Source organism: Littorina saxatilis, linkage group LG5 (genome assembly GCF_037325665.1).
Source record: "Littorina saxatilis isolate snail1 linkage group LG5, US_GU_Lsax_2.0, whole genome shotgun sequence".
NCBI classification, from domain to species: Eukaryota; Metazoa; Mollusca; class Gastropoda; order Littorinimorpha; family Littorinidae; genus Littorina; species Littorina saxatilis.
Window position 1 is genome coordinate 35,833,954 of NC_090249.1, and position 21,807 is coordinate 35,855,760.

General features: G+C 40.8%; 1 protein-coding gene, 1 long non-coding RNA gene and 1 other non-coding gene across 4 annotated transcripts in view; 2 read left to right on the forward strand and 1 right to left on the reverse strand.

Annotated features, from left to right (window-relative positions):
* Window positions 1–5,223, reverse strand: part of LOC138966983 (collagen alpha-1(IX) chain-like) — a 95,153-nt gene extending 89,930 nt beyond the window's left edge. For both annotated transcript variants that reach the window (XM_070339399.1, XM_070339398.1), the window contains exons 1-2: window positions 5,089–5,223; window positions 4,346–4,979 (exon numbers count right to left, since the gene is read on the reverse strand). The gene's annotated coding sequence lies outside the window, so the exon portion shown is untranslated. The remainder of the gene's footprint in view (window positions 1–4,345; window positions 4,980–5,088) is intronic.
* Window positions 5,224–6,454: 1,231 nt separating this feature from the next.
* On the forward strand, window positions 6,455–6,564 carry Trnai-uau (transfer RNA isoleucine (anticodon UAU)). Its single transcript has 2 exons — window positions 6,455–6,492; window positions 6,529–6,564. It is a non-coding gene; the product is annotated as a tRNA-Ile (tRNA).
* A 1,521-nt stretch (window positions 6,565–8,085) lies between these two features.
* Window positions 8,086–17,350, forward strand: LOC138966989 (uncharacterized). Its single transcript, XR_011455814.1, has 6 exons — window positions 8,086–8,972; window positions 9,555–9,623; window positions 10,760–10,853; window positions 11,817–11,987; window positions 12,441–12,540; window positions 15,920–17,350. It is a non-coding gene; the product is annotated as an uncharacterized lncRNA (long non-coding RNA).
* The last annotated feature ends 4,457 nt before the right edge of the window (window positions 17,351–21,807 follow it).

Sequence of the window (21,807 nt, forward strand, 5' to 3'; positions counted from 1 at the left end):
TTCATCAGAAGGACTGGGTTATCATTCATGGCAGCGTTTGTTTTTCCAAAATGATTGTACAGCGCTTTGAGCAGGGATTAACCCCGGATACATGCGCTCTGAAAATATGTATTATCATCGTTATTATTATTATTATTTAAGTTATTGAGACATCCCAGTGCACTAAGGGATTTATAGAGCAAATCGAGAAAATTCATTATTGAACGAAGCGCATAGCGCTGAGTTCAATAATTATTTTCGAGATTTGCTCTATAAATCCCTTAGTGCATTGGGATTGTTTCAATAACGATATTGTCAGTACCGCCATAGAAAAAAGAAGATTCCAAACGCACATTTTGCTACGCGCATTTGAATAGGTATAACTGTGTGGTCAGGTCGTGTTAGATCTACTTTTGTGTGGGGTGTCTCCGCAAGTGTGTCGTGCTTTCGTCACACGCATTTTAATTTCTGTTGGTAAATTCCAGTGTAGCGTTAAGCTGAACAGTGATTATCTTCCAGAGAGACCTCATTTGAACTCGGAGAAAGGACTGTGCTCTTCGTTATTTGCGATTCGAAACCTCCAGTCGAGCTTCGACGGATTGACTGTGCGGAGTGACTCCCCTTGAATTGACTACCCCCCCAAAGGACTCGACGGTTAGCACATTTTCAAAATAAATGTGGCATATTTCTCGTGTTGTATCTTCACTCATCGAGGAGTCTGATACTAAATATGAACGGTAAGAATGCTCTGAACCCTACACGTTTTATATCCCCATCGTTTTTTCGTTCACATTTGCCCAACATGTTAATTTGCTGAGCGGGGTTTATGTCGTCTGCTAGGCTAGGGCAATCGAACCACTGCAGTCTGCACTGAGTCTGCACGCATGAGGCAGGCTGGTAATAAGTCTTATATATGGTAAGAACGTTCTGAACCCTACACGTTTTCGATTACGATTGTTCTTGCCTTGCTTGAAATAATAATTCGAAACCCATTCATTTACTGAACTGATGCAGTCGTATTTCAGTGTAGTCTGCTACGTATGACAGAGTCGATCGAGTCAGTCTTCCAAATGCTGGTCTAGCTGGTACGTTATCGGAATAACACTTGTGTTTTCTGTTAGCCGCTGGGAATTGTATACTAACTCATCATTTGGTAATGTGGATGATAAGCTACATGCCACTAACACGTACGGCATATGAGAAGAATCTTTGCAAGTCGGCGAAAATGAGATGAAACACAGCGGCTTCTATTTTTAGATCAGTGGCACTGTGGCACAGGCACATGCAATCTGTCAGAAAAAAACCCACTTCTGCTTTAATTGAGAAGCAGGGAATTTATGGTCATTTGGTATTGTGGAGAATATAAGCTACATGTCATTAATTAATTCTGAGGATGAGAGCACAGTCTCGCTTTGGCAAAGGGCGGAAGAATACGCTCTGTGGAAAAGTTAGCGCACTCCAAGAGTGCGCTAACAGTTTTAGCGCATCGCCATTAGCCAATCAACTGGTTCACATCAGTCATGTGACACTAGTACTTACTGACAATTATTATTATTAACTATTTCACGGGAAGAAGTATGTTGATAAGGACCAGCAATACACAGCAGGGGACTGGGTCATCGCGGTAGAAAGAAGAGAAGGCAGAAAAGAAGATCTTTCTTTCTTTATTTGGTGTTTAACGTCGTTTTCAACCACGAAGGTTATATCGCGACGCGAGAAAAGAAGATGAGCATGGTACATGTACAATGTATATCAATGTAGGAAAGAAAAGGCGGATGAAAGGAAGAAGAGTATTGGCACCCACGGTTTATGTTTGTGATGGAAAGGTGTGACTAATAAAATTCGGCCACGGGATTATTATGAAATGGTTGATCATGGCACACGTGTAGAACGTAAAGAAGGGGCAAAAAAAGCGTAGTGTTTAATTGTTTTTGTCTTGAAAATGTTTGATTCCAGTGAAAGAAAACGATATCAGTGAGGAATAATGACAGTAAGATGTTTGATGTCTTGTTGACAGAACAGCTTTTTTTTTTAATCACCCAGCTCGTTATGAATGAAAAGTCGTAACAATTACAACAATAATATTGGTGCTGTCATATAAAGAGCTGCCTAGCAATGGTAAATAAAGACGGAGGAGAAATGTGTGGTTTATATATAATATCAAAAACACAGCTGATACTTCTCTCCTCTTGGAAACTGCTTCTATTAACTTTATAGAAATACGGGGCCACACCTGCACTTGTCAATTAAATTTGATTTCCGACACCATAATTTAACCCCCCCCCCCCCCCCCCCAAACTTTCCACAAAGAAAAAATTGAAAAAAAAGAAGCCAACAAAAAAGTCAACCACAGCAACGACTTTCTTTTATCGTCAAGTTCGTCTAACAGTCATAATAATTATATCAACATTTTGTGAACCGGATCCTCGAGTACACAATGACTGGAGCGAATCTGCGGTCACAGGAGGTCACACTGATACATTAAAAAAATTAAACAAACACAAACTATTACACACACGTACACAACAGCCATCCAAAAACAAAAATGTGACAGAACGAGAAAATGAAACGTGATGCATAATTCATGTTAACTTCTCTTCGCATAAAATATGACAACAATTTTAAACACGCAACGCACAGACAGCTAGACTACAACGCTGCCTAGTAAAACGTTTGCAAGAGGATTTGAACGCTTGGGCGTAGCGAAGTGAGAACTCTCTCTAAAATGAAATGAACGCGAACGTGAAAAAAGGGGCATTGCACATTAGGATTCGCAGAAAAAGAAAAAAGTTGAAACGAATGCGGGCAAAATATAAAAGGAGAATCTTTAATCTTTATGCAGATTTTTGTAAAATAGATGATGCATTTATGACATGTATCCGAAATGTAAAAAAAAAAAGAAGCACAAAATGAAGGCGTATATTTTTTGTAAAAGATACTGTCCTTACCGCGTACACGATCATATTCACCGCCACAGATTCGTGTACACTACATTGGGGTGTGCACGTTAAAGATCCCACGATTGACAAAAGGGTCTTTCCTGGCAAAAATGTATAGGCATAGATAAAAAAAATTAAAAAAAGTCCACCAAATACCAGTGTGACTTGGAATAATAGGCCGTGAAAAGTAAATATTCGCCGTAATGGCTTGAGATTTACTGGCCGATGTGAATGCGTGATTATATTGTGTAAAAAATGCCATCTCACACGGCAGAAATTAATATGTAAAGCGCTTAGAGAACGTCAAGCGCTATATAAATCTCCCATACAAATAAAATAAATAAAATAAATAAATGTGTGCAGGCTTTCAAGTGGAATAAGAGCATCCTTCCACTTTGACACATACCAAACATCGACAGCCTGGCTGCGTTCTGTCCAGAGCGGACATTCGTTGTATAGCGTCAACTGAATGAGACTGATCGATAGGGGGCCCGGGTAGCTCAGGTGGTAGAGCACTGGACTTGTGATCGAAAGGTCGCTAGTTCGAATCCGGGAATATGTGCAGACCAAGAGACGGTATCCATCTCCCGACCCCGTGTCACCACAGTGGCACGTAAAAGACCTCGGTCATTCTGCCATAAGTGCAGATGGCTGATACCGCCTAAACACGCATACACTTGTGTATCTCATGCCCCTAATGGCTTTGCCATGAGGGCGTAAAACTTGAATTTCTCTCAGACTGATCGATACGTACGTAAACCAACTAACGCAATAACAAGTTCTCACACCGCACAGCCGGAAACAGCCAAAGACTGTTAGTTTTTGCATAGACCTAGATATGGGTCCCTGGTTTTTGGCATGGGTATGAAAGTTGATATGATCAAGGATTCGCTCTTGTTCTGTGTAGAAACCTGAACATATCTGTGGTGGCGAACATGATTTATCACACACGAGAGAATAATCAGAATTAATGTACTGTACTGTCGAAAAACAAAAACAACAACAACAACAACAACAACATCAATGACGACGACGACGACAACGCAGGCACGCACGCACGCATGCATGTACACACGCACGCACTCATGCGCGCACGCACTCACGCGCGCACGCACGCAAGGAACGGCACACACACACACACACACACACACACACAAACACACACACACACACAGACACACACACACACACACAAAAACAATAATTCAACAGACAAGCAAGAAAACGTATTAGAAACAAAGAAGAATCGAATACAAAAAGCAAAAATAAATAAAAATAGATCAAAACAATGACTCCACCATTTCGCTTCTTTTGCATGCGTTGCACATTTTTCAGTTCATTATGCAGCAAAGAGAGACAAAACACTCAACGCTCAACACTAAAACATTCATGTTAACATAGAAACAAAAAGAAACAGTCTCACTTACCAACATTCAATTGAGAATTAATTATCCTCCTCGGGAACGAAGCACAGAGAATCCACGGCACAAACACCGTTGCAATCCTCTTTGGAATAAATAACAATTCTTTGGAAGGTCTGATCGACAGAACCAGATCCTTTGATCAGTATTTACGAAACGAAGAAAATATCACTCGATCCAAGTGAAATCTCGGCGAAGATTTGTAAAGTTATATCTCACAATAATTTAAAGAATAACCTCACATTTACAGATTCCTTCGAAAACACAGAGGTTGGGTTGGATATAAAACGATATACCCCAGATAATGGCCAATATTATCCGGTCGAGGAATCTGTGTATATATCACCAGGCAGATGCAACTTGTTTCCAAACCCTTTGCACACAACACAACTGACGCCCTTTATTGCTGATGCAGCTCACGTCATCATTTTCATCAGAACTGACTGACGAGCAGATTAATCCCGTATTCCTGCTGCCCTGCGAGTCCGTTCGCCGTCCTGCCTGCTTGCCTGTCCGCCCGTTCGCCTGTCTGTCCACATAACTTCCCAGTCCCCAGGCACGCTTTACGCACTCTCTCTCTCTCTCTCTCTCTCTCTGGCCAGTCCGTCACAAGTACTGACGCGACACTCTACATGGCACGCTGAAACACAACAAAAAGGAGGAAAAATACATCACAGTAGAAATTATAAACGTCTTCCTTACGTCAGCGAGACTCGGTAATTACGCGGAGTTGACTTATAGCCATTTACCTGCAGAGTCCCCCTGACTGACGCAAGGTGCCGCTTACTGTGCCCAGTCTGTGCCTATACCACCAGCCAGCACTGCCCCACTCTCTCAGTCGCTCTCTCTACCTTTCCCTTTCTCTCTCTCTCTCTCTCGGTGACTCTCTCTGTGCCTCTTTTACGCCCGCTGTCAGTGTTTAGATGTTTCGTGCGGATTTCGGCGTTGGCTAACCAAGCCGGATCAGTCGCCGCCAACGAGACCCTGGGCGATGTTTTGATTTGCCGAGACACTGGCAGTCTTGGCTCACTCACACCTAAAAGCAGATTTGGAGATGGAAACAACCCTTGCGTTTTCCCTGCGACCCGGGCCATGCGGCTTTCCTGAAACCACAGGTCCCACCCCCCCCCCCCCCCTTCCCTCCTATCTCTCTCTTCCCTGTTTTGTCGCCCCCCACCTCCCCCCCCCCCAATTCCCTTCTTCCTGTGTCTTTCCTGTTACCTCCCCCTTTTTTCGTGACAGTCTGGACTGTCTAGACCCCCTGCGGCTAAAAATGTGCACCCCTTGCAGTCTCCTCGCGATGAAAGCCGCCGAGTTGCGAGATTTCGAGATGTCCCGTGACGTCATCGTGTGTGGTAGGAAACACGGACTCATGATCGTCTTCTTTGCTTTGAAAAAAAAAATTAGTAAAAAATCCACCTGAGACCAATTTTAGAACTAAATCGTCAGCCAATGTGCAACCGAGCAGCAGTTTGACCTATTTCTGGTTATTAATTACGAAGTGTTGTGTCCCATTCTTACATTTCTTTTGTTGTTGTTTTTATTGTAATTGTTTAATATCAAATTCATGTAACCATAGTTTAAACAAAATAAATATTATTGCCTTGCCTTGCCTCGCCTTGGTAAAAATGGAGGAAGTGGTGTATAGGGGAGGGAGGGAAACACAAGAGGGATGGGGTTGCAGGGGTAGGGAGGGGGTGGGGACGTGAGGAAGTGTTGGGGATCTATGCCACATAGTCACTATATGGTACGAAAAAAACGCTTGAAAAGGGCAGAGTAAAAATAACATTATTTGAAGGTAGCTATATAGCGCTCTCTCTCTCTCACTCTCTCTCTTTTTCTCTCTCTCTCTCTCTCTCTCTCTCTCTCTCTCTCTCTGCCTCTCTCTCTCTCTCTCGCTCCCCCTATTTTTAAATTTTGTTTATTGTCTCCATCTTTATGTCTTAGTTTTACCAGTGGCAGATTGTCATCTCCATCCTTGAGTAATAATGTCCGTTCGTTCGTTCGTTCGTTCTCTCTCTGAGGATCAGTGGTTAGCGGTCCGGACTATAACACTATGGTTTGAGAGGTTGCGGCCTCAAAACTTGTAACACCATAGCTTATAAATTATCAGCGGCTCTGGTGGCGCAATCGGTTAGCGCGCCGTACTTATAGACAGTATCTCCACCGTCCTTGTGGCGGTTAGAGGCATGCGGAGGTTGTGAGTTCGAGCCTCACCCGGAGCAGCGTATTTTTTGTTGAATACTCATTTAACAACCATCACGGTTATTGTATAACGGCTTACTAGTGCCACAACCTGGGGTTACCCTTAAAACGTAATTAACACTGTCAATGACTAAAACTTGACTAAATATAAAAACTTGACTAAATATAAAAAGGTAGAGAGAGAGAGAGAGAGTAAGAGAGTGAACAATACTATGACGGCTTACTTGTGCCAGAACTACATAAATGTAATTATCATATGAAAATTACAAGTATATGGTAAAAATGTTCACGAGAAAATTACAATTTTCCCGTGAATATTACTAATTTTCAGTTTTGGCTCTAGTCAGGAAGCGAGCCAAAACTGAAAAATAGTAATTTTTACGTGAAAATTGGTAATTAACACTTGAAAATTTGTAATTTTCACGACATAATTGTAATTTTCTCGTGAACATTTTTACCATATACTTGTAATTTTCATATGATAATTACATTTATGTAGTTCTGGCACAAGTAAGCCGTCATAGTATTGTTCACTCTCTTACTCTCTCTCTCTCTCTCTCTCTACCTTTTTATATTTAGTCAAGTTTTTATATTTAGTCAAGTTTTGACTAAATATTTTAACATCGAGGGGGAATCGAAACGAGGGTCGTGGTGTATGTGCGTGCGTGTGTGCGTGCGTGTGTGTGTGTGTGTAGAGCGATTCAGACTAAACTACTGGACCGATCTTTATGAAATTTGACATGAGAGTTCCTGGGTATGAAATCCCCGAACAATGTTTTCATTTTTTTGATAAATGTCTTTGATGACGTCATATCCGGCTTTTCGTGAAAGTTGAGGCGGCACTGTCACGCCCTCATTTTTCAACCAAATTGGTTGAAATTTTGGTCAAGTAATCTTCGACGAAGCCCGGACTTCGGTATTGCATTTCAGCTTGGTGGCTTAAAAATTAATTAATGACTTTGGTCATTAAAAATCTGAAAATTGTAAAAAAAAATAAAAATTTATAAAACGATCCAAATTTACGTTTATCTTATTCTCCATCATTTGCTGATTCCAAAAACATATAAATATGTTATATTCGGATTAAAAACAAGCTCTGAAAATTAAATATATAAAAATTATTATCAAAATTAAATTGTCCAAATCAATTTAAAAACACTTTCATCTTATTCCTTGTCGGTTCCTGATTCCAAAAACATATAGATATGATATGTTTGGATTAAAAACACGCTCAGAAAGTTAAAACAAAGAGAGGTACAGAAAAGCGTGCTATCCTTCTTAGCGCAACTACTACCCCGCTCTTCTTGTCAATTTCACTGCCTTTGCCATGAGCGGTGGACTGACGATGCTACGAGTATACGGTCTTGCTGAAAAATGGCATTGCGTTCAGTTTCATTCTGTGAGTTCGACAGCTACTTGACTAAATATTGTATTTTCGCCTTACGCGACTTGTTTTTTCTACGTTAATATCCGTGTAAATATGTGATTAGATTAGTCCCCTCTCTGGGCGAGGGCTGGTTGAAAAAAAGCTCTTTGTATTGCTTATGCCACAACCCTCGAAAAATAAAATTTGATTTGATTTGATTTGATCTCTCTCTCTCTCTCTCTCTCTCTCTCTCTCTCTCTCTCTCTCTCTCTCTCTCTCTCCCTCCACCCATTGCACACCGGTTGGACCGTACATAAGGTAACGTTAAACTATGCTTGTGCAACGTATGTGGGAGTATCACTTATAACCTCAGGGTATCTCTTATCCTGTTGCGCATCTATAGACTAGAGACAGCGCTGGTTAGACTAAAACATGGATCGGGAACTTCAGTACGTACTTAGGACTACCGCGGCTGTGCTTGCAAGTTTGGATAGTTCTTTCTTTCTCATTTGATCCGAGTTTTATCTGTCTCATTAAATGCCATTTTTCTACCTACTACACATATAGTTTTCCTAATTGATTCCCGAAGATAAGTTAGTTTCGCTTCCACGTTTCGGTTTTCACTAATTCAACATGGCCGGCGTCGGCAATGCATCTTTGATCATCATCTTCTTCCGAAGAGGACTGGGTTCTTGCGAACGTCTCAGAGTCCTGCGGTTGAGTCACTGTTACCGATAGTGGTTAGCTCCGGCAAACAGGGAGATTAAAAAGGTGGGGAGGTTTAAAACTATGCGGTACAGGGGAGAGTGCGTTCAAGGGCGGGCTCTCATGCCCGACTCAGCGACTGCACTGAGGAAACTGTGGCCGAGACGGGAGCGAAGGAGGGGCCTGCTTCGGCCGATGAACAAAGAAACTGTGATCGAACAAGTATGGTGTTACAAGGGGAAAGACCCGCAAAGTGAACTTAGTTGCCAAAGCCCGAAGTGTGACGACGGACTCGGTTTCCAGCAACTGTCCACCGACTCAGCGGCAAAATATGAGTTGACACGTCCGAGGTGAAAGGTAATAGTCTCTTCTTATTAGAATGAAGGTCATTGTTTATGACTAAAATACAGTAGAATCACATAATGCACGAAGGAATGGAACATGTACATGGAATAAGATTGTCCGTCCACTAAGACACATTCCTAAAGGTGGAACCAACATCCTGACGGCTATGCAGAAAGAAATGCATTCAAATAAAACAAATAGGGAAATGCCCACTGAACAGAAACACCCAGGCTCCTGATTTTTGGTATGAATCCAAGTTGAGAGAGATCAGCTGAGCTAGGATTTTACATGGAATAAGATCATCCCTCCACTTGCATACAATGTATACAACCAGAAATGAAGATACAGTGTGCTTGATGTGGTGATATGATCAAGTGACATTTTGCTATGAATGTGTTTAAGCAACTAGTAGCTTCTTCAGCGTTAATTCATTAAACAATCACTCTTATTCTTAGCACATAGAGCACATTGAATGAGTGTGTGCATGTGTGTGTGTGTGTTTGTTATTGCAATGTAAGACCTTATAATATATATATAAATATACACAAATTATAACACATGCTGGGATTCTAAATATGTTCTGTTTACTTGCAGGTCTCAGTTATTACCAAGCCCTGCCTCATTCTTCCCGCAACACTGACATGGTGCTGTTGTAGAACACAAGTAAGTCCTTTGATCATTTCCAAAATACACTAGTGCAATAGCTTGTGAGTGCAACTGGTGGTAATGAGAATATTTTACCACAAAAGGCTAAAGTACAAATAACAGATTTATTATGTTGGAAAAAGAAGTAAGCCAGAGCAAGTGATTAGTGTACCAGTTAGCTAGGGTGGATGTATTATATAATTACAATTTACAGTCAGCATAGAATGTTGAGGACAGTCTAGAATTTTTCTCGCCCTGTGAATTCAACTGCAAATCAGATGGCATGAAGAAATCAATGTTATATTATGCTCTGCATTGAGTGAACCATCTCCTGTCATTCTGAGTGACACATCTCTTTAACTGAAAAACATGCCAGTAATTAAATCCAGGCTACATGGGGATGGAAAATGACCCTGGCAATTTCAACCTCTGAATGATTGTGTCTTTGTGTAGCAGGATTATGGATCTTCACAAGCCTTAGTTCATTTGTCTGTACATGTGTATCATGTATGGCGGTATAAGTTAATACTATTAGTCAATTTCAAATAGCAGAGTTATTTTCAGAGCTTTCTAACTTCAAACCCTGTGGAATCTATAGTTTTTAATTTAAAGGGTATTTTGACTTTGACTCCAAGTTTCTTTCTTGCAAAGTCATTCTTTTCTCATTCAAGGGACTAAACCACTACATGTACTGATGACTGCCTGCATCAGGGTTATAATTTATGAAGAAGTCAAAATGCACAATATATCAGTTTACAATTTAAAGGCCCACTTGCCTTGTCACTACAGTATAATGTGGCTATGCTTTAACATGGAATCCCTCATCTTGGCCACATACAAAAAATTATATATTCAGTGACTGCTTGCTGTGGTGAGTTAAAATGTGTGATGAAATATTTTCACAAAAAGGTACCAGTGTTGTTAACAAAACTAATTCTTTAACAAACAAACAAAAACCACTCTGCACAGAGAGCATTCAAGCTGATCTATGTTGCTATTCGTCCAAGTAGAGGGATGATCTTATCCCAAGTAAAAGCCTGACAAGATCTGAGACTGTGAAGCAAAATGTTTTTACATGGTAAAGTAAGCCTTTAACGAGCAAGTATGTCTATTGCACTGGGTGTTTTATTATTATTGTATCATTTTTCTTTCAGGTAGTCTCTCTTTAAACTGACTTTCTACACCATGGTGTCTCTGGCAGTGTTATATTGGCAGAAGACAGTTGGAACTGGATTCCTCATTTAGATGGTAGGCATGTTTTGGGCTTTTGTGTTGCTTTGGTGTATGTGTGTGTGTGTGTGTCTGTTCTATACCAGAAATAAACACACTGTTTGCTTGCTGTGGTGAAATGACATTTTGTGATTTTTTTTTTAAATGAGCTAGTACAGTTGTAGCTTTTACAGCATTTATTCATAACACAATCGCACTTGGCGCAGAGAGCAACCAGACCGTTCATTGTGGGTATGTGAACAAGTTAAGAGATCATGTCTTATCCCATTTTAAAGCCTGACCAGATCTTAGACGGTGAGCCAAATTGTTTTCATGAGAAGGAATGTGCCTTTCAGAGAAATCTATTAACTACAGTATTACTTTACAAAACATATTTTAAGAAATGAAATGTGTTACAAGTAACAGCCATGGGGGTGATAGCCTGTAGGTGGAATAATAATCTTCAATTGCCCAGAAATGATTGTTATCTGGTCAAGAAATGCAAAGCATTTTGATGTTTGTGACGATTAGTTACTCTTTATCACGTTTGGTCCCTGATTTTGCTGTCCTTGTCTGCGTTGGGCAGGTGTGCGTCCATGATGTCATTGCTATTGAAAACTAATCTGTACTGCAAAGTAAATGTACCCGTACATGACGTACATGGCAGTTGTCAACCGGGGGCCAGCCATGACTGGGACTGATGTATCCACAGGCACTCGACACCAGGTGGGCGGGGCCAGTGGTTGGGGTGTGATTCCCTGCCTTACACCACCACAAAGTGTAGTATCAGCAGACAAGACTGAGCAGAACTTCTGCCCCCCCCCCCCCTCACCAATTGACCACTCAGTGCCATGTGCCTGCAGCTGTATCATAAACACTTTGTGACAATAGTTGTTACCTCCTTAGAACAGATCTTGTGATGCTCCTCAGTCAGTCAGTGTTTGATGGATGCTAACTGGTATACTTGACATAGTGTTCATATGAAAGTTTTATGTGTTGCAGCTCATCCAGATCACAGGTACACAAAGGAGCTGGTTACAGTGATAACATAGGCACATGGAACTGCTTATGGACTACTTTAGAAAGTGAGCGGTTACAACCAAGACTCTTCCGTCAGGAAGGTCTGCGGAAGGGTGCTTGATCTGTTTCCTCGGACAGGCTTTTCAAGACTAGGTAGGTTAAACCACATGATTGGGCTTTAATTATGAATGCACTTCAAAATTCACTCTATTTCATTATCTTGTACAACCCCCCGCGGGTTAGGGGGAAGAATTTACCCGATGCCCCCCAGCATGTCGTAAGAGGCGACTAACGGATTCTGTTTCTCCTTTTACCCTTGTTAAGTGTTTCTTGTATAGAATATAGTCAATGTTTGTAAAGATTTTAGTCAAGCAGTATGTAAGAAATGTTAAGTCCTTTGTACTGGAAACTTGCATTCTCCCAGTAAGGTAATATATTGTACTGCGTTGCAAGCCCCTGGAGCAATTTTTTGATTAGTGCTTTTGTGAACAAGAAACAATTAACAAATCTTCAATAGTACTGACCAAAGAAGAAGGTTTAATTGTGTGATCATGATTTGATACATATGCTTGACCCTGAAGATGTGTTTTATTTGTTTTGTTTCAGAACAAAGTTTGGTGAAGTAGAAGCTACCGCTGTAGGCTGGTGTAAGGCTGAAGAAGAACCTCTGACAAGTCAATTTTCAAGCAACTGAGCACGAACCCAGGTACAAGACACAGAGCTCTCTTTCTATCGGTCTGTTATTCATAGAATGACACTAACAGTGACACAAGTAAATAATCTGTATCATTGTCTTGACCTCTAGAAATTTGGTAGAGAATAAGATGACTGATAGTATTATTTTGATTATTTCATGGTCATTACAGTGGCCTCCACCCCTGCCCCTTTTAAGACACCCCAATCTAAGACTCCTTCCTATTAATGACCCTGTTTTCGCAGACTTCTTGTTCATAACATCTGTAAATTCACTCCCATTTTAAGACTTGCTCCATTTGGACTTGGACTGGGTGGCCGAGTGGTAACGCAATTGCGCTCGGAAGCGAGAGGTTGCGAGTTCGACCCTGGGTCAGGGCGTTAGCAATTTTCTCCCACCTTCCCTAACCTAGGTGGTGGGTTCAAGTGCTAGTCTTTCGGATGAGACGAAAAACCGAGGTCCCTTCATGTACACTACATTGGGGTGTGCACGTTAAAGATCTCACGATTGACAAAAGGGTCTTTCCTGGCAAAATTGTATAGGCATAGATAAAAATGTCCACCAAAATACCCGTGTGACTTGGAATAATAGGCCGTGAAAAGTAGGATATGCGCTGAAATGGCTGCGATCTTCTGGCCGATGTGAATGCGTGATGTATTGTGTAAAAAAAAATCCATCTCACACGGCATAAATAAATCCCTGCGCCTTGAATATGTGCACGATATAAATTGCATAAAATAAAAAGATAAAATAAATCCCTGCTCTTAGAACTGTACCCACGGAATACGCGCGATATAAACCTCATATTGATTGATTGATTTTAAGACCTGATTTTGCTTATTTTGGATTTCGAAAAAGAGAAAAACAAATTCCCACTCTGTACAGAATTAAGCCAGGTTCATGATTTTTGTATGGACCAAGTTGAGAGATGGCATTTGTATAGGCCTGACCAGATCTGAGATGTTGAATCTAATTGGTTACGAAGAAAGCATTGTGTCATTATAGGCACACTACTTCTCGTCACCGTCTCAGTTCTGGCCAGGCTTTAAGATAGGATAAGCTCATCCCTCAACTTTGTCACATATGAACAATCGACACACTGACTCTTGCTGTTGTGAGTTGACATTTTTTGATGAATTTATTTCTGGAAAAGGCACCATGCAGTGCTGTTTCAGGGGTGGGACTTTTCCGCGGATTTCCGCGGACACAACTTACGAATTCTGCTGGAGTAATCTATTTTTCCGCGTCACATTTCATTACAATATCTATGACTTGTTGACTGAATGATTTGGAGTGACGTGGAGATGAAACAGAACACTGGAGGCTTGAGAGTTAAATTGTGCTGACTGAAAACTCCTGATAACTAATAGTAATTTTGAGGGGGGGGGGGGGGGGGGAGGTTGGGGAGTGTGGAGAATGTCTTTTTTGTCAGATTGCACAGATTTTAATGTACCATTTAACCAAAATTTGGGGTAACATGCCCCCGAACCCCCTGGAAAAAAAGGGATTTCCTCCTTTTTCATCACAAGAGAGTCCCACCCCTGTGTTTACAGAATTCCTTGTTTAAAACTATCACTGTGCACAGAGGGAAGGGGGGGGGTGTATTTGACCACCCCTGCGTTTACAGAATTCCTTGTTTAAAACTATCACTATGCACAGAGGGAAGGAGGGGGGGGGTGTATTTGACCACCCCTGTGTTTACAGAATTCCTTGTTTAAAACTATCACTGTGCACAGAGGGAAGGGGGGTGTATTTGACCACCCCTGTGTTTACAGAATTCCTTGTTTAAAACTATCACTGTGCACAGAGGGAAGGGGGGGGTGTGTATTTGACCACCCCTGTGTTTACAGAATTCCTTGTTTAAAACTATCACTGTTCACAGAGGGAAGGGGGGGGGGTGTATTTGACCACCCCTGTGTTTACAGAATTCCTTGTTTAAAACTATCACTGTGCACAGAGAGAAGGGGGGGGGGGTGGATTTGACCACCCCTGTGTTTACAGCAGAATTCCTTGTTTAAAACTATCACTGTGCACAGAGGGAAGGGGGGGGGGTGTATTTGACCACCCCTGTGTTTACAGAATTCCTTGTTTAAAACTATCACTGTGCACAGAGGGAAAGGGGGGGGGGTGTATTTGACCACCCCTGTGTTTACAGAATTCCTTGTTTAAAACTATCACTGTGCACAGAGGGAAGGGGGGGGGGGGGTGTATTTGACCACCCCTGTGTTTACAGAATTCCTTGTTTGAAACTATCACTGTGCACAGAGGGAAGGGGGGGTGTATTTGACCACCCCTGTGTTTACAGAATTCCTTGTTTAAAACTATCACTGTGCACAGAGGGAAGGGGGGGGGGGGGGGGGGGGGTGGGGGGTGTATTTGACCACCCCTGTGTTTACAGAATTCCTTGTTTAAAACAATCACTGTGCACAGAGGGAAGGGGGGGGGGGGTGTATTTGACCACCCCTGTGTTTACAGAATTCCTTGTTTAAAACTATCACTGTGCACAGAGGGAAGGGGGGGGGGTGTATTTGACCACCCCTGTGTTTACAGAATTCCTTGTTTAAAACTATCACTGTGCACAGAGGGGGGGGGGGGGGGTGTATGTGACCAAGTGAAGTGCATTGCTACATAATAAAATGAGCAAATCCGTCCCGTGAAGAAAACTTCTGCTTACTTAATTGTCAGATTTGCCAAGGCGTGTACATGAAATAAGATTATCATTCTAAATGCTGAATCAACATTCTGACTGTTTCCTATGAAACCAGGCTTGATTTTTGGTATGAATCCAAGTTAAGGGATAGCATGTGTAAAAGCAGAATTGTGTACAGAGGCAGCTTTGTGTTATTAAAGGCCGGCTGCTTTTCGTGAACACAGTTTGGCTCACATCTCACATCACCTGCCAGGCTTTTTAAAAAAAAATGTTTTACCATGGGATAAGACTATCCCTCCATTTAAGCACATACCAGCAATAAACACAGTGGTTACTTGTGATGAACTAGTGGCAAGACAAATGATTTAAGCATCACATAACCTTCCTAAGTGAAGTCAAGTTATGTGTCTGTGCCAGTGTGTGTGTGCATGTGTGTGTGTCAGCATAGAATGTTGAGGACAGTTCGATGGTAAATAACCCTGACAATTTTAGCCTATGATTGTGCCTACATTGTGGCAGGATTGGATGTGGATCTTCAAAAGCCTAAGTTAACAAAAAAGTATGTAAAAGTACATTTTGAATAGTAGTTTTTTTCTCAGAGGGAAGATATCACAAGATATGATCGTTCCACTGCATGTATGCCACATAACTAAAACAAAAATTAAATGTTATTTTAATCGTCTTTTGGGTAAAACAAATACACCATCAATATATTATAATAATGATCTTGCTTGTTTACAGATGGACAACAGCTACTGCCAGGACCAGGTTACGCATAAAGAAAACAGTCAACACTTGGCTGGTGCTGCAGCTTCTTTGATGTCTATTTTTTTTTTTTTTTTTTAAAGACAGACAGCTACCAGCTCATTCAAGACCATAGCCCCATCTTACTCACGCAGAACAGACAGCCATCTTTCGCCTTTGCACAGAACACTGCTGTCTGAAGGTACACATCAAAAGGATAGGTTTTGCACCTACAGCGTGCGACTGTGGCTAGGGTAGGAAGAACAGACTCTGCAACACGTTCTGAGAGGGTGGCCTTTTCTTGCCACCCGTACCCCTGTGCAACAAGACTTGGCCAGAGAGCACACATCCAAATGCAAACACTGAACACTGAAGAGGAAGAAGAAGAAGAAGGTGCCCACACAGAAGGACATAAATCTACTTTAAGGGCACACAAGTTTACAGCAGTTTATTGAATTGTAGCAGATTATAGGGAGAAAATGAACAAGCTAAATAGGCTGTACAGTACTTCACTTGAACAATGTATAAAGTTCCCTGTATTAAGAACATTTACAGATCACAAGACATTGTGTTTTCTTTTGTTTACAATACAAATGTTTCATAATAAAAAGATGTGCACTAGGCAAGATCCTTAAAATGTAAAACTAGTAGTGTGACAATTTTGAATTGTTCAGAGATGGTTTTTCTTCAGTGGTAAATGTTTTAGCTTTTTTATAAGATCCCGTTAGTGAAGCATACTATAAAACCTTGACCTTCCAAACTGTGTTAGCACCCTGGGCTGCGATCATTGTGTTGAGCTACTTAAAGGCACAGTGCAGCTTACAGCCTTCGTTTTGCGTTTTTGTTGCAGCTGAGTGCATTTACAGTTCAAAAATCCTCCTATGGTAGTAAAACTACCCAACGACGACATCTGTGAAGCTCGACAGTTTCTTGTTCACGCGAGTGCATAAATTAACCTAGTTATTACGTGGTGTTTGGTCGGAGTTCGATTCAACTGAGTGATTCCGGCCTCCATTTTGTTTTATACAAACTCATGATGATGTCTGACATAGTTTGCTAGTGACGTGTCTTTTTGTGCATGATGTGGTGATCTACCTGATCTAAATTTAGATCCAAAAATAGGTCAAGACCAGCCGGGTCCGAGTACGAAATTGATTCGTAAAAAAATCGCAGTTCTTGACTCTTTGGGGTGCAAGTCAATGAAACTTGGTAGTTCTTCTAATAGATAGCTGCCTGAGGTATGACTAAAAGCCCCAGGGGCTCCGTGCACCTGAATTTGACAAGTTCAGTACCTTCAGCAAGCGCAAGTACAGTAGAGAAGCGCTTGACACACTGAAAAAGGCCTACTACGAGCAAAAGAAAAAGAATCAGTGATGCATGTGCTTTTGATGTAATCTTCTTTGACATTATGATGACTACAAAAACTGACTGATGTGTTTTGTTTGTGAATGATGGATATATCAGGCATGGGAATTGTCCGCCGAACGGCGGATTTCCGCCGAATTTTTTTTTTGTTCCGCCGAAAATGCAAAAGTGTCCGCCGAAAAAATAAAGGGGGGAGGCACACAAAAAAGCACCGGTTACTTTGGCCTTTGCGCAAAAGCCCGCGAAAACTGTCCGTACTTTGTTCACGCACTGCTACCGCCCGCCTCAGTTATTGAACTTTTATGTCTTGAAAGTAAACCAGATTGCACAGATTGTGTTACAAGTTACATTTTCCTGTTTGTCTCAAGAAGATCAATTTTTTTACAAATTTAAACCATATAATACATGTATATATTTTTTTTCTTCAAAAAAGCAAAAATTGGTACATTTTTTGTACTAAAAAATCTGATTCTAAAAACAGAATTTAATGGCAAACTTGGAGCTCAGATGACACCAGATTGCACCATCTGGGTTCTTTGGAGAAATTTTTTTCCGGGGGGGCATGCCCCCGGACCCCCCTAGTAAGGCTAGGCGCTTCGCGCCGTCGACTTGATGCTTCGCGTCTTCAGTTATAAATTTTCCGCCTTTTATACAATTTTCAATTCCCATGCCTGATATATGTGCATGATTGCGTTTCGCAGACACAGTTGTCATGTGCGTTGTAATTGGCGACGAATGCTGGATGATTACTATTTTTGTACCAGGATTACTATTTTTGGGGCTGAGCATTACTCCAAAACACTTATGGGGGTAAACAGGTCTGCAGCACAACTACAAATGTAGAAATGTCGTCTGCATTTTGTATATTTTAAAAGGTTATTTTTGTGCACAGAACATACATCTGCAGGGAGGTTTGGAGGGTGAAGTTAGGATCTGTTAGGAGGCATACAGCATCACACTCATTTTGTGTGTGTGTATTTTGTGTTGACAGATAAGACACTGTCATTCCAGCAGAAACCTGTGATGATGCACATTTTATTGAAGTGACCAGCTGAAATTGTATGTACGTTGTTATGAAATTGACAAATGATCCCTGCTTTGCAATCCTGGGTTAATGATATTGCCAAAATTAAAACGTGGAGGAAAAAGTGAGTGTAAACCTATTCTTGTGGTGGTGGTGGTGGTGGTGTGTGTGTGTGTGTGTGTCTGGTTAGTGTGTGTTTGAGTGTGTGTTAAACAAACAACGACAAACAACACCAAACCTACATCAAACAAGCACAACAAAAACAAATTACACAAAAAAATGGCAAAAATCAGAATATCAACTGAGAAAAAAAAACCGTGGCTGAATGCAATACTTATTATAACTTAAAAAGTAAAAGTGTGCGTGTGGATGTGTGCGTATGTTTGAGTGTTTTAAACAAACAACAAACCTAAATTAAAGAAGCACAACAAACAAACAAAAAACCTGGCAAAGTTCTGAACATTAACACAATGCTGCTGTCTGCTTTGAGGGGAGGAATAAAATGACTGAAGCCGGACTGCCGAGAGGAGGAAGGAGGGGGAAAAGAACACGCAGACATGAAAACACACACAACTCCATGACAGATAAACTGCTTATGTTCAAAAATCAAGAATATTTAAGCGTGCACACACGCACGCGCACACACACACACACACACACACACACACACACACACACACACACACACACAGACTCTCCTCGTGAAAGTAAAGGTAAACTCGAACTTGAAGGTAAGTATAAATGTTTGATATGGAAGAAACCTGTGATAAAAGTCTTTGTATAAATCATCGGTACCAACAAAATTCAGTTGCCACAACGCGTAAAAGGACATACTGTAGTTTCAAATTAGTAACAATCTAAGCCATTTTAATCAGCACTGGTGTCCGGCAAGCACTAACAGATACAACAGCACGTGTATGCATCTTGAAGTAATAAGACCTTGAAGTAGGCCTAGAGTTTACACTATGCATTATGTAATGCTTTAATTCAGCTGCCTAACTGTGGAACTTTGCAAATGTGTGAGGACCGTTTCACAAAACAGACAAAACACCCTCTCAGTTATTTACACAAATCAGTTCCAGAATGTGCGTGTTCCTTTTCCGTCTCTACAAATTAATGTTATCTGGGGGGAAAACGAATCATTGTCGCTTCCGCCCTCAGTTATAATTGCCTGAGCATAATAGGAAATGCAACAGGTGTAGTCTTCCGCCTGATTTTTAGTCAAGATATTTCGACACAGAATGTTTCTTTCTTTTTTCTTTGTATGTTCACAAGCTCACATACAATCATTTATGCAACACTGACAATAAGACCAGACCAGAGTTGTGATTGAAATGGGCAGTTTATCTAATAAAGCTCCAGAATGAATAAAAATACATGACAAAATAAGGTGGTCCCGCTGTACAAAGCCGGTTACCAAACACACACACACACAAACACACTCACGCACGCACACACACACACACACACACATGACACACACACACACACACACACACACACACACACACACACACACAGAGTAACATTGTACAACTTACTGTCACATTCAAGCGGGAACACCAAACAAAACGTATCATCAAATGAAACAACATTTTAAGTGGTCAACTGAGCAGATGACCACAAACCACACTTGAAATCTTCACATTTTAACACTTTCTCCTGTATCCACAAAAGTCATTTATGCTGACTAGATAATGACATAATAAAATGACATCAATAAAACCATTCCCTTTTTTATTTTAAAGAAAAACAAGAAAATTAAAATAACGCAAAGAACTGATGCTCAGTAAGGTTGGGTATCGATCTCAAATGTGTGCATAGCTAATTACATGTAACCGGCATGGACTGGGGCTAGAATTGGCCTTTCTGTCAGGCAACTCGGCCTCTAATTGGTTTTATATTGTCTGATCCCCCTCCAGAAAAAAACAATACCATTTGCCCCGTGCTTCTGCGCCCACAAAAAATATTCGGGAATAAGAAAAGTTCAAATTTTAGGCACCCCACATACAACCCTAATTGTCAGTCAATTACTTTACTGCAATCAACGTTGATTTTAAAGTACCATGTCATTATTATTTTGGAGATAGATTTGAAAAAGTCCATAATTGCAGACTGCGTATTGGTATGAGTGATTTGAATTTTGATTTATGTCAGCGGCACCTCAAGGAATGCCCCAAATGTGAGTGCGGTTACCCAAGGGAGACTGCTGAGCACTATTTGTTGCATTGACCCTTGTGTAGAGATGTACGATTATTGTCAATTGATAACTGATTATAAGTTTATTGAAATATTATTGAAAGGCATCCCGCAAATGATATTCCCGGAATGTCAATCAGACCATATTCATAACTGTACAAGAATTTATTAAGACAACCAGGCATGTTCCGTACATGAGCCTCTACATTTTATTCACTGTAATGTTCATTTGACACTGTCATGAGACAAATGCTGCCTGACCAATTGTTCTTCGTAATTTCTCTCGTGTTTTGTGTCCTTGTTTCGACTTATCGATTATGGCCCAATCGTTATGTAATTTAGTGCCATTTTCGCCGATCACAAAATGTATTAACTTTGCGTGTGTGTCTTCTGTGCATTTAATATTATTGTGACGTGACCCACTCTTCCAACATTTCTGGCGCTCCAAGTCTTCGTCGTCCTTTTTTTTCCCCCTTATGCTGAATTCTGTTCTCTCGTACCCCATTTCTTTTTGTTTCTTGTTTTTACCCCCACCAAGTTCTGTACTACCACCCCCTCCCTTTTTTTGATTGCTTGCGCATCAGGTTTGTCTGTTTGTTTTCGTTGTCTGAAATGAGTAAATGTATCTAGTCCGCCATCATGCTAAACTTTGTTATGTACATACCAGGATGACTTAAAATAAGCATTTATGCTTGAGTTATCTTAAAAAAACAATGCATTGTTTCTGTCATGATAACAAATTGAATAAAGTTTTGTAAACCAATGGACTGATTATAGTTGACCCTGATATGTGATTACGGGATAGTGTCACATTAATTTATTTCTACTTTCACTTGTACTTTTGTACTTAAAACAAATCACTGAAATGTAAAAGTTATTATTTTTTCCATTGTGAAGTGTCGTCAGTCTCCTCAAGGTAATGCAGTCAAACTCAACCAAAAGTTGGAGGGGCTTCTTCATACTTTCAGTGTGTGTGTGTGTGTGATTTCTTTTGACACTATGCACGTTTGTATATAACCGCCTGTGCACAAAAAGAAGAACATAATCGAACTTTATCATTCATTTTCGCTTAATTGATTGATTGGTATGCATGTTTCTAACAGTGACCGTTACCAAAGTGAGTATAGTGCGCTTCCCAAGCATAAAACGGTGCATGACTCTGGATTTGCGTCTGAGATATGACACATCACTGTGAGAAAAAGCGTTAATGAAAAAAGAAGACTATTTATTTTCCTGAGCATTATCTTAAAGTGGTGTGCCAAAAACTTTTAAATTCAAAAATTCAATATTTAACTTT